The sequence below is a fragment of the Zootoca vivipara genome, chromosome 17 (genome assembly GCF_963506605.1).
Source record: "Zootoca vivipara chromosome 17, rZooViv1.1, whole genome shotgun sequence".
Taxonomy (NCBI): domain Eukaryota; kingdom Metazoa; phylum Chordata; class Lepidosauria; order Squamata; family Lacertidae; genus Zootoca; species Zootoca vivipara.
The window spans coordinates 30,130,394-30,144,095 of NC_083292.1; positions in this window are offsets into that span (position 1 = coordinate 30,130,394).

Here is a 13,702-nt window from a genome sequence, read left to right on the forward strand (position 1 = left end):
GCGCAGGCTATAGCTCACCTGTCATAGGAGATGTCTCCCACAGAACAGAGGCAGACACACCAAAAGCCCTGCTCTGGGTTACTACAAGTTACTACGGGGAGTCAAATCACCCCATTGCCTCCTTTCTCATTGTCCAAAACACCTGAAATAATCTGATTTATTTCCTGCTAAGGAAGACATGTGTAGCCCCATCCTTGTCCGATTCCTTTAGCTTGCATACCCTACAAAATTTCTCCAATGAAAATTTGTTGTTGTTGTTGTTTAGTCGTTTAGTCGTGTCCAACTCTTCGTGACCCCATGGACCAGAGCACGCCAGGCACTCCTGTCTTCCACTGCCTCCCGCAGTTTGGTCAGACTCATGTTGGTAGCTTTGAGAACACTGTCCAACCATCTCGTCCTCTGTCGTCCCCTCCTCCTTGTGCCCTCCATCTTTCCCAACATCAGGGTCGTTTCCAGGGAGTCTTCTCTTCTCATGAGCTGGCCAAAGTATTGGAGCCTCAGCTTCACGATCTGTCCTTCCAGTGGGCACTCAGGGCTGATTTCCTTCAGAATGGATAGGTTTGATCTCCTTGCAGTCCATGGGACTCTCAAGAGTCTCCTCCAGCACCATAATTCAAAAGCATCAATTCTTTGGCGATCAGCCTTCTTGATGGTCCAGCTCTTACTTCCATACATCACTACTGGGAAAACCATAGCTTTAACTATATGGACCTTTGTCGGCAAGGTGATGTCTCTGCTTTTTAAGATGAAAATAGGGACATCCTATTTCAGCAGCAGCAGCAACATCCCCATCATCATCGTAATTTTTTTATTTATACCCCGCTCATTTGACTGGGTTGCCCCAGCCACTCTCGGTGGCTTCCAACATATATAAAAAAATAATAAAAAAAACTTCCCTAAACTTCACATGTCTTCTAAAGGTTGTATAGTTACTTATCTCCAGTGCTTTTTTTCTTTAAAAAATGTTTAGGGGTACTCTCATTTTGACTCAAGAAAATCACCATTTTATAGTTATAAATACAGTAAATGGACAAAAGTACAAAGATTCACAAAATGTTTAGGGGTATGCAACCCCCCCCCCCCCGAAAAATAGCACTGCATATCCCCTTGGTTCGGTGGTCACGTAACCCCATACCTTCCAATATTTCTTCGATGAGAATAGGGACGTCCTAAGGAAAAGCGTGGCATTCTGGGATCAAATGAGAAACCGAGGTGGCTTCTGTAAATCTGGGACAGTCCCTGGAAAAGAGGGACCCTTGGAGGCTCTGAGCTTGCATAAAATAAGTCGTACTCAGAGAAGACCCATTGAAATCTGTAGCCACGATTATCTTTCAAGTCAACTGATTTTAATGGGTTCTCAGTGCAACAGAGAGTCTAAGGGGCAGAAAGATGGCAGCCTGGGCCACTATTGGAGCAGTGTTGAATAAGAAGGTGGGAAAGAGGGGCCTGGCGGAGGGTAAACTGAGGTTGGTGGGGCAGCACCCCATTTGTCCTACTGGACCAGCCTCCCTCCAACTCTTTCCCTGCCATATGTCAGTCTGCAGATGGGAGGCAGGAAGGCGCTAAGGCAGCAATGCTTCCTGCAAGAGGGGTATATATTAAAAACACTCAAGCCGGGAAGCGACCCAGTTTTTCATCTGAGTAATGTTGACGGGCATAAACAAAACAGGCAATCGGTACAGAAGTAAGGGAAGCACGAGCCCCGGCAGTCAGCTTAAGATTTCAGCAGTGCTCGGGGAGGCGAGAGATAGATAGCTAGAAAGATTAGAGAGCTGCGCAAAATTTGCATTTACTAATTCAACGTATGGATCTGCAGGTTTAGAAATAAAAACTCACTGCTGATGGATGATTTCAACACCAACACCCCTTCTAAACATAAATCATACAATCATAGAATTGTAGAGTTGGAAGGGACCCCCCCCCCGGGTCATCTCTAGCCCAACGCCCTGAAATGCAGGAATCTTTTCCCCAACATGGGGCTCGAACCCATGACCCTAAGATGGAGTCTGAGGCTTCATTGACTGAGCTCTGCATCACGAGGCATCTCCCCAGCTTTTCAAGCAGATGATGTCTTTAGATCAGGCATCCCCAAACTCGGCCCTCCAGATGTTTTGGGACTACAATTCCCATCATCCCTGACCACTGGTCCTGTTAGCTAGGGATGATGGGAGTTGTAGTCCCGAAACATATGGAGGGCTGAGTTTGAGGATGCCTGCTTTAGATAGAGGAGGCCTGTCTTCCGTAAAGTAAGACACATGACCCAACTCAGTAGGAAGAAGGCGGCTGGAAGGGGCTGGAAACCAGGCAGGTACCCAACCCCCCCTTTTTGTTTTAGGAACATTGGAAGCTGCCTTATACTGATTCAGTCTATCCAGCTCAGTAATGGGCACATGTACTAGCATTAGCTCTCCAGAGTTTCAGGCAGGCAGGGGGTTCTTTCCTGGTCCCACCTGTAGATGCCACTGAACAGGTGCTTTGCTACTGAGCTACAGTCCTTCATTTAAAACTAAAGTAAGATTCTAGTCCTCATGTTGAAAGCTTCAATGAAAGCTGACTCTGGCGTTTTTAATACCTGCATTTGTGCAGCTCAGGTTGTGGGGGAATCCATGGTGAGATCTACACAGATATTCTTTAAAAAAAGTTTTGAAAAATACATTGAATGTTGCATAGCTCACATTTATATATTGCACTTTACAACACATTTAAAACACTCTATTTGCAGCTGTGTAACTGAGTCCCATGCTTTAAAAACAACAACAACAAACAACAAACTAGAAACAAAACCATGTTGTCACTTCCTTACGCCAAGGCGGAAGAGTAAAATTAAAATCGTGGTTGTCTGTACTGCTAAGTCCTGATATATACAGAGATACACATGCTGTCTAACTATGTAACAACAGCAGCTAGGATTCTTTATGCACAAAAATGGAAGGAAGAAGATGTTCCCACTTAAAGAAGGATGGATAAATAAGGTGATGGACTATGCTGAAATGGCAAAGTTAACAGCTAAAATAAGAGAACCTAACGATGACTGTTTTGTGGAATAAGAATAAGAATAATTTATTATTTATACCCCGCCCATCTGGCTGGGTTTCCCCAGCCACTCTATTAAACATTAAAAGCTTCCCTAAACAGGGCTGCCTTCAGATGTCTTCTAAAAGTCTGGTAGTTGTTTTTCTCTGACATCTGGTGGGAGGGCGTACCACAGGACGGGCGCCACTACCGAGAAGGCCCTCTGCCTGGTTCCCTGTAGCTTGGCTTCTCGCAGTGAGGGAACTGCCAGAAGGCCCTTGGCACTGGACCTCAGTGTCCGGGCAGAACGATGGGGGTGGAGATGCTCCTTCAGGTATACTTCAGGTAGAATGGAAGCCCTTTTCGAACTACTTAAGGGAATGCTACAATATGATGAACTCGCAAGCAGGATTTGAATTATGAGCAACAGAAGAAATGACAGAAATAAAAAAACATTGGGAAACGGGGTGGGAAGTAAAAAGAAAGACACACACACACACACACACACACACACACACACACACACACACAGGCTCTTGGCAAGTGTCCCTATTTTGCAGGGACAGTCCCAGACTTACAGAAGCTGTCCCGGTTTCTGATTTGATCCCGGAATGTCCCACTTTTCCTTAGGTTGTCCCTATTTTCATCAGAGAAATATGTTGGAGGGTATGGAGTTATATGACCCCCGAGCTAAGGAGATAAGTACTTCCCTATATGTACTTATATGTACAATCTTTAGAAGACAACTGAAGGCAGGGAAGTGTTTTAAATGTCCAATGTTTTATTATGTTTTTGTATATGTTGGAAGCCACCCAGAGTGGATGGGACAACCCAGTCCGATGGCTGGGGCACAAAATAATAATAATAATAATAATAATAATAATAATACGTCCCTATTCTCACTGGATAAATGTTGGAGGGAATGCAATATGCTGACATAGTCATCTTTCTCTCTATAACATTTACCGTGTCTCAGGCCACTGCAGGGAGGGGAATCAGAAGGTTTGTTGTATCAGGCAGGAGCTCAATAGGCTTGGTCGATGTCTGACGCCACCGATCGCCCTGCAGCTGACTAGGCCTAAGAGGAAAATCTATACTATGCCCTGGGTTGTTCAGCCAAGTTGAGGCTGGTTATAGTTATGGCACCACCAACCTTTTGGTCACGCTTGTGTTATAGGAATTCTAAGGTCATATATATATATATATATATATATATATATATATATATATATATGTTCATAAATTTACAAGGCAAACACATACATAAGTTTATAAACTACGTGTCTGAAATAGTACAGGAGAGCAATCCTGAAACCATTTTGACTCTCCCAAATTGACCTCAAATGTTTCTCTGCAAGGAGGAAGGAAATGGGAAAGCCTCCAGACTCAGTAGAGGCCAGGACTTCTGTGCCTTTAATTGCCCTGCTCTCTTTTGAGTCTGGAAGCCTTAAAGAGAAACCAGCAGACCCTTTGCTTGGAAATTAAACACAGGGTCTTGCTGGTTTCTCTTTAAGGTTTCCAGACTCAAAAGAGAGCAGGGCAATTAAAGGCACAGAAGTCCTGTCCTCTATTGAGTCTGGCAACCCTAGTCGGTGAGGGAAAGTAATGTTGCATTACTCCCAGAGACAGCCTGTCCTTTCCTTCTTGTCCTCAGGCCATTAAAAATACAACCACCAGATTCCTGGTTTAGATCTTGGCTTAAATCAAGACTCCTTCGCCTGAGGTCTGTACCTCTCTTCCTCAGGCCAGGCCTAGGTTATTGCTAGAATTTGATTAGTCCCCATTGTCTCTAGCTGGGATGGGAACAGTCCCTATCTGGGCCTAATAAGTTTAGGGTTGCCAGACTCAATAGAGGACAGGACTTCTGTGCCTTTAATTGCCCTGCTCTCTTTTGAGTCTGGAAACCTTAAAAGAGAAACCAGCAGACCCTTTGCTTGGAAATTAAACACAGGGTCTTGCTGGTTTCTCTTTAAGGTTTCCAGACTCAAAAGAGAGCAGGGCAATTAAAGGCACAGAAGTCCTGTCCTCTATTGGGTCTGGCAACCCTAAAGCCTTCCCATTGTCTCTTTGCTCACAAATCCTGTCTTAAGGGTGTGTCTGTGTATGAATGGGATGAGCCTGTGACCTGGATTCAGGAACTGAGTATTTACCATCACAAAATAATGGCCATGATGCCCAGGTAAAAGCAATCCGTGACCATTATCAGGTATCCTGGCAGACAGATTTTCTTCTGTAGACAGCCCCTTCAGTGATGTATGTACCGGTATGATGTTTTTTTTTGGGGGGGGGGTCTTGAGCTACGGGGGAGGCAATTTTCAAATGTCTATACTGTATAAGAGCTTAGATTCAGGTAGGTAGTCATGTTGGTCTGATGCAGTCGAAATAAAGAAATAAAAAGTTAAAAAATTGTCCAGTAGCACCTTAGAGACCAACTAAGTTTGTTCTGGGTATAAGCTTTCGTGTGCATGCACACTTCTTCGGATACGAAGAGCTTGCACACAATTGTTCAGTATTCCTCTCCTCCCTGGGGGGAGTGGGGGACCCTGTTGCAACAGTTTAATAAAGATCATGCTTAGTAGCTGCTTTGCTTCTCAATATTCTCTGGTGGCGTGGGCCTCTGTTATTTTCTCCTACCGACAGAGAACCTACATAAGGACTTTATGCAGCTCTTGGATACCCATAAGGGATAAAGGAGCAGTTTTTTCTTATAACACTCGCTATTATATTCTGACATCGCTCTGCCTGCCGACGTAGCTTCAGTTCTGAACGCATCCCTTTTGTGACCCCCAATTCATTTTTACGTTTGCGTTCATATCTCAGGAAGCGTGTGTGCTTCTCCCCCTCCTCGCAAAGAGAGTCACTCACGGAGCTTGAGGGCTGAGTGGAGATTTGAACCCTGATCCCCCAAGTCCTAGTTCAGCCTGTGAACCACTGTGCAACAGCTTGCTCTCTTCTCCAAGCAGATTTACAGAGCCAGTACGTGCTGGAGACTTGCACGCATGGGATATTTACTGTACATAATCTGCACCTTCCTGGAATGTGTCTGCCTGGCTGGAATGCATCCTTAAACCTCGGATCTTGCCACTTGCTTGCTTGAAGGCCTGGAAACGATGCCTTATGAGGAACGGCTTAGGGAGCTGGGTATGTTTAGCCTGGAGAAGAGAAGGTTAAGGGGTGATATGATAGCCATGTTCAAATATATAAAAGGATGTCATATAGAGGAGGGAGAAAGGTTGTTTTCTGCTGCTCCAGAGAAGCGGACACGGAGCAATGGATTCAAGCTACAAGAAAGAAGATTCCACCTAAACATTAGGAAGAACTTCCTGACAGTAAGAGCTGTTCGGCAGTGGAATTTGCTACCAAGGAGTGTGGTGGAGTCTCCTTCTTTGGAGGTCTTTAAGCAGAGGCTTGACAGGCATATGTCAATAATGCTTTGATGGTGTTTCCTGCTCGGCAGGGAGTTGGACTGGATGGCCCTTGTGGTCTCTTCCAACTCTACGATTCTATGAATAGAATGAGTGTCTGAGTGTGTGAAGAAACCAGCCAACTGCACAGAAAGGGAAAGAAGAGGTGGTTCGAATGCAGGAGGAACGGCTTTCAAAAGCAACGCACTATGTGGAAATGGCAAAGCTGACAGCAAAACCAGGAGACCCAAATGATAAACTTTTTATAGAAGAGGAAAGCAGAGTCAAATGAAATCGCTGGCAGGATTCGAGATATGAGCAGCGGAAGAAAAATGATAAGAATAATTGCATTGGGGGGATTTTTTTTGTAATAGATGGGAGTCTGATATACAACACAGTAGAAAAGGGTTCAAACAGAAACACTGTGGAAGTGTGGCTGGGAAGTCAAAGCTGTCATGTAAGTATTTGATTTGAAGTCAATTTGTGAAATTCTGGAAATTTACTGTATATTCCTGCGGTATAAGACTACTTTTTAACCCAGGAAAATCTTCTCAAAAGTCGGGGGTCGTCTTATACACTGGGTCGTATTTCTTATACGGCGAGCATATCCCAAACTCTATATTTTAACTGGAAAAGTTGGGGGTCGTCTTATACACCCAGTCGTCTTATACGCCGGAATATACAGTAATAAAAACAAGACAGTAAGAAAAGGGGCGGGGGGAGAGAAAAGGAAGATATACCAGCCAAGTGTGCAAAGGTAAAAAATTCACCTCTGGCCCTTCTTATCGCTGATATGTGGCCCTCAGAATGTTGCCAGGAAGGAAATGCGGCCCTCCAGCTGAAAAAGGTTTCCTGTATCTTTTGTGTGTGTGATACCATACCTGTTTTGTAAAAGCACCTTAGAAATGCTTGAAATAAAATTGGCTCTTTGGGTGCTCCTGCAATTCCCACCCACCAACCTGAAGCTGGTTGAAGTTGCTGAGTTGAAGACTCTTTGCCTCCTGTGGCAGATTTGGTTTGATCTCTCTCTCTCTCCCCCCCCCTCTCTCTTTGAATGCTTTGATTGCTTTTATGACGTAGGCGTTCTATCCTGAGACCTGAGCTGGAAATGTAGATATGTCCTATTTTCTCCACCCCCCCCTCCCCTGTTATCTCCACTGATTGGTGTATATATATGCACCAATTCCAGCTTTCTAGGCCAAACCAGAAGTGTTGATGCAATGGCCGACTGCGTAAAGGAAGAAAAGGAAAGCTCAGATAATGGAGGGCGCTGAAATCATCCAACTTAAGTCCACTGGTTCCGATGGGTCTTTTCTGAGTAGGACTATCATCAGATATGACCCACAGAACGTTACCTTTTAAAGCTGTGATGCTATAACTTTAGCAGCGCTCTCCCTACCCCAACAACCTGCCCTTATACTGTAGACCACAATAATCTGACCCATCTGACTGGGTTGACTCAGCTGCTCTGGGCAGCTTCCAGCATATAGGAAAACATAATGAAATATCAAGCATTAAAAACTTCAGGTGTCTTCTGAAGAGATAGATTTTTTATCTCCTTGACGTCTGATGGCAGGGCTTTCCAAAACTGGCAAAAAGAAAAAGAGAAGCTCAGCAACTTTTCTGTCCGGAATTTCACTTTTTGAAATATGGCAACCCTAAGACAGATAGATAGAAAGATAGACACAGTGATACCTTGGTTTACGAACTTAATCCATTCCTGAAGTCCGTTCTTAAATCAAATCTGTTCTTAAACCGAGGTGCGCTTTCCCTAATGAGGCCTCCCGCCGTCAGTGCCCTTCCACCGTTCGGCTTCGGTTCGTAGACGGAGGTAAAGTTCGCAAACCGAAACACTACTTCTGATTTTGCGGAGTTCGTAGAATGAATAGTTTGTAAACAGGACTGTTCGTAAACCGAGGTACCACTGTAAATCTTTCTCTGGCGCCACCTACTGTTGGGCTCCCTGCCTTCCGCCCTACGAGTCCCAATGTCACCGGTTGGTAAAAAAACAACCCGCCTTCTAGGACTGTTGTGCAATAAAGGCAGCAAAGCACTTTGCAGAGAGCAACGCTGAGTGCTAGCAGTCGTGAACGAAGCCTAGGCGACTCTGCGCACCGTCCTGGCTCCTGACTTTGCTTCTCGACTTTAGACGCACATGCAGACAGACACACACCTTTACCAGCATCATAGCAAAGGCTGAATGCTGCCTACCTTGCATTCTTCCGTCTGAGGCACATGAAAGTGAAGGATAAAAATGGGTGCAGCTGCCCAGCAGAGAAGTCCCAATCGCCAATCCAGCCAGCCAAAGTGTTTGGGGAGCCCCCTCTGCGTTTCTGCAGCCAGTGTCCTGCCTCCTTTGAACACACACAGGCTGACTTTGCTTCAGGTGCCCAACATGGACTGCTCTGGAGAAGCCGTGTGCCCAGCTGCCCCCCGCTGCTGCCACCCTCTATCCTCTAATGGGTATCGACAAGGCGAGGGAGGGGGAGGCCAGGGAGCGGACACCTGACCTTCCCCCAGGGGGGCCTTTCAGGCTGCTTGCCTGCTCAGTCCATTAGCAAAAGCAAGCTGGTTTGAGGGAGGGAGAGGGAGAGGGAGAAAGAGACAGACAGACAGATGCAGAGCAGGCAAGCCAGGGCAGCTACCTGGCACTTTCAGTTGATCTGCGCTTCCTCGGGAGGCAGTGTAGCGTACTGGTTAGAGCTGTGGGCTAGGGAACCCAGATTCAAACCTCTGCTCAGCCGCAAAGGTCTTGGCACATTTGTACAAATGGTGTCAAGTGATCTGGAATATCCTCCATTGCTACCCCAAAAATGTGTGTGGGTGAGGGGAGATTGGGCAGCGAAAAATCATGGCGAAAGGCCTGTTTTCTGCCAGAGCATCTTACTGGCACTCAGAAGGCTCCTCCCCTGGCACCCCCTGCCTGAAACCCAAATTGGATCCCTTGGTATGAATTTTGCACTGCTGCTGAGTTTCGATTCTGTCTCTTTTAGCATTTCTGTTATGCTGCTGCCGCACCCAAGTAAGACAGCAGCTTCTCAGCGATTTCCCTTTAGGAAACGAATCTCCTGCCTCTCCTGCGCAAACCCAGTCCACTGTGAAGCTTTGGGGGATGTGGGGGGAGTCCTTGGATAGCTCAGTCAATAGAGCACGAGACTCTTTATCTCAAGAGTCAAGGGTTTGAGCCCCATGTTGGGCAAAAGATTCCTGCCTGACAGAGGGTAGGACCTGATGACCCTTGGGGTCCCTTCCAGCTCTAAAATTCTATGATTCTTACAAAGGGACGTGGGTGGTGCTGTGGGTTAAACCACAGAGCCTAGGGCTTGCCGATCAGAAGGCCGGCGGTTCGAATCCCCGCAACGGGGTGAGCTCCCGTTGCTCAGTCCCAGCTCCTGCCAACCTAGCAGTTCAAAAGCACGTCAAAGTGCAAATAGATAAATAGGTACGGCTCCGGCGGGAAGGTAAACGGCGTTTCCGTGTGCTGCTCTGGTTTGTCATGCTGGCCACATGACCCAGAAGCTGTACGCCGCCTCCCTCGGCCAATAATACGAGATGAGCGCGCAACCCCAGAGTCGGTCACGACTGGACCTAATGGTCAGGGGTCCCTTTACCTTTATGATTCTTACAGTGGGGCTCTTCAGATGTTAGCTGGACTGCAGCTCCCATCTCCCTTGGTTCCTTGGGCATGTTTATTTATTCCATTTATATCCCACCTTTCCTCCAGCAAGCTCAAGGCGGTGTACGAACTTCACCTCCCCATTTTATGCTCAAAGCCACCCTGCGTCTTGGGGTGGGCTGAGAGGCAGGGACTGACCCAAGGTCACCCAGTGAGCTTAATGGCCAAGGGAGGATATGAACCCTTTTCTCCCAGGCCCTAGTCTGACAGCCTAAGCATTACACCCCACACAACAAAACAACGCCATGTGTGGGCCACAGATTCCACATCCCTTGTCCTGGGGCACATGGGCTGCCTCTGTGCTCAGCCCTGCAGGTCCTGCATTGGCTTAAACACACACACACACACACACACACACACACACACACACACACACACTTCAAAGGACTCCTCTGGAGCTGAACAATGTAAGGGGAATTACAGGAGCAAGCCATCTTTTGAGAGATCTAGGGACTCCTCCGCTGAAGGAGCGTCTCCACCTCCATCGTTCTGCCCGGACACTGAGTTCCAGTGCTGAGGGCCTTCTGGCGGTTCCCTCACTGTGAGAAGCAAAGCTACAGGGAACCAGACAGAGGGCCTTCTCGGTAGTGGCATCCGCCCTGTGGAACGCCCTCCCACCAAATGTCAAAGAGAAAAACAACTACCAGATTTTTAGAAGACATCTGAAGGCAGCCCTGTTTAGGGAGGCTTTTAAGGTTTAATAGATTATTGTATTTTAATATCCTTTTGGAAGCCGCCCAGCGTGGCTGGGGAAACCCAGCCAGATGGACGGGGTATAAATTATTATTATTATTATTATTATTATTATTATTATTATTATTATTATTATTATTATTATTTCACGTGTTCCAATAAGGATGTGTGTTTGTGTGTGGACACACAGATCTTTCTTGGAACACGTGAAAACATTGCAATATTTTTCGTTTATTTTTTGGAGATGGATAACCTATTCAGAAAAAGCGCTGCCACCTGGTGGTCAGCATGTGGCATTGCACACTTTAATCTTTCTTACTACAGTATTACTGTATTAGCCAGTTTGTATGAGCGATATCTCCTGCCAACCTACCGGTAGCAGTTCGAAAGCACGTCAAAGTGCAAGTAGATAAATAGGTACCGTTCCAGAGGGAAGGTAAACGGCATTTCCATGCGCTGCTCTGGTTAGCCAGAAGCGGCTTAGTCATGCTGGCCACATGAGCTGGAAGCTGTACGTTGGCTCCCTCGGCCAATAACGCGAGATGAGCGCCGCAACCCCAGAGTTGGTCATGACTGGACCTAATGGTGAGGGGTCCCCTTTGCCTTTTTATGAGCAACATAATAAAATACAAAGCAATTTATTAAAAGAAAAAACAACACAAAAAATATAAAGCACCCCCCCCCCCAAAAAAAACCCTCACATTATCAAATACCAACAACAAAACACACATAGGAAGATTACAGATTAGGACTGCAAGTCCAGACAAAAGAAAAGTTTCCTCACCCATCACAACAGTCCTTGGTCCTCTTTAAACTTTAGCTTTTGGTCCTTCCTTTAAACTTAAAAAGTGGTTTTCTCCAGTTGTTGAATTCTAGATGCAAAAAAGTTATGCAACAAGAGACAGATTCTGGGATTCGCTTGGCAATGGTTGTGCAGTATGGCCAGGATCCCAAACAAGGGTAGATTGGAGACAGAAATCTCCAGAACCCAGAAGTTGCCACAGCCGCCTTTCCTTGCTTCTGTGGTGGTGGAAAGAGCATGGCCCCCTTGGATTCTGCCACCTGAGGCAGCTGCCTCAGTCTACCTCATGGGATTGGCCGGCCCTGTCTCTCACTGTTGCTAGACTGCAACTTCCATCCTCTCTGACCATGGGCCATCCTGTCTGCTTCTGATGGGATTTGGAGTCCACCTACACTTGGAGGTCCCCAAAGGTCCCCCACCTTTGATTTAAAAGACCCAAGGGCGGACCTTTGAAGTGTCCCTAATTTTCAGGGACGTTCCTGATTTCTGATTTGTCCCGGTTTCTGATTTGATCTCGGAATGTCCTGCTTAGGATGTCCCTATTTCCATTGGAGAAATGTTGGAGGGTGTGGAGTTCTCTGACTCCCAAGCCGTCTGAAGGCAATCCTGTATAGGGAAGTGGGTTTTTTCCCTAATGTTTAATGTTTTATTATGTTTTCATATATGTTGAAAGCCACCCAGAGTGGCTGGGGCAGCCCAGTAAGATGCGTGGGGTATAAATAGCAAAATTATCATCATGGAATGGGATGTCCCTATTTTCATCAGAGAAATGTTGGAGGGCATGCAAGGGCTGCCTTGGCCCTCGCTGTTGAATGAAGAACTTGAACTCCCAGTACAGCTTCTGCCAAAGTCTTCGATTTGCAAATCAGATTGATGCCAAGGCAAGGCACCATTTACAATGTGCAGGAGTTACACACATGTGCCATAGTTCTGATTTTGTAGAGCACATGACCTGGAAGCTGTTTCCATCTGTGTCTGTTTGCTCGTCATACAGCCACCTGCCACAGTTAGAGACAGGTGATGGCACAGATTTGTACTTAACCTTTGCCATGTTGGGAGAGGGATCCTTTTCCTAACGGCAGGTGTGGGCTTTCCAGGTGTTGCTGAGCGACGAATCCCGTCAGCCACAGCAAGCATGGCCAAGGTGGGCAGGCATTGTGGTCTGGCCACATGTGGACAGCTGCAGATTTCCCCACCGCTGCTAAGAAAAGGCGCTGAAAGAGGACAGGGCTCCGGGCCTCCCATAGCTGCTAAATAAGAGAGGATTTCAGGAGCACATAGCTAAACTATGGAATATGCTCCCATAGGATGCAGTGATGGCAGTGACTGGGCAAACTGGTGGAGGAACAGGCTATTGATGGCTACCGGCTACAGTAGACAGTTATAGTAACGCTTCTGAATACCAGTTTCTGGAAACCGGGAAACGGCTGTTTGTGCTCAGAGGTCCTGCTTGCGGGTTTCCCAGAGGCATCTGGGTGGCCACTGCGAGAACAGGATGCTGAATTAGAAGAGCCATTGGCCTGATCCAGCAGTCTCATCTTACTTTCCTATGCATGGCAAGCAATACCTGCTGAAATGCCATTTCTACTTAACTATTAACAATCTTTTTGACATTTGACTGCCCTGTTTCCTGTTGGTAATGATATTTGGGGATCGTCTCTCCCCACTCTGCCTTGCCTGCCCTCCAAATAACTAGCAGCCCTGATGGCTGAGTAAGAGTGTCTTCCATAATCAGACAATAAGTGACTGTGGCGGCCAATTCTGGATCCACATGTCCTTCCACAGTGGGGACATAGGTTTCCAGGCAGGAGTTGATCATGGTGTGGATTTGCCAAGCGTGCCTTCCTCTTAGCACATTTCTCCCTTGTGTCCTGAGTTCGAGTGCCTTCAAAGCCCATGACACCTTTGGTAAAGGCTGTTCTCCAACTGGAGCGCTCGCAAGCCAGTGCTTCCCAGTTGCCGGTGTTTGTACTACATTTTTAAAAATTTGCCTTGAGACAGTATTTAAACCTTCTTTGTTGACCACCAGCATTATGCTTTCCATTCCATTAAGTTTGGAATAGAGTAGTTGCTTTGGAAGACGATCATCAGGCATCAGCACAACATGACCAGTTG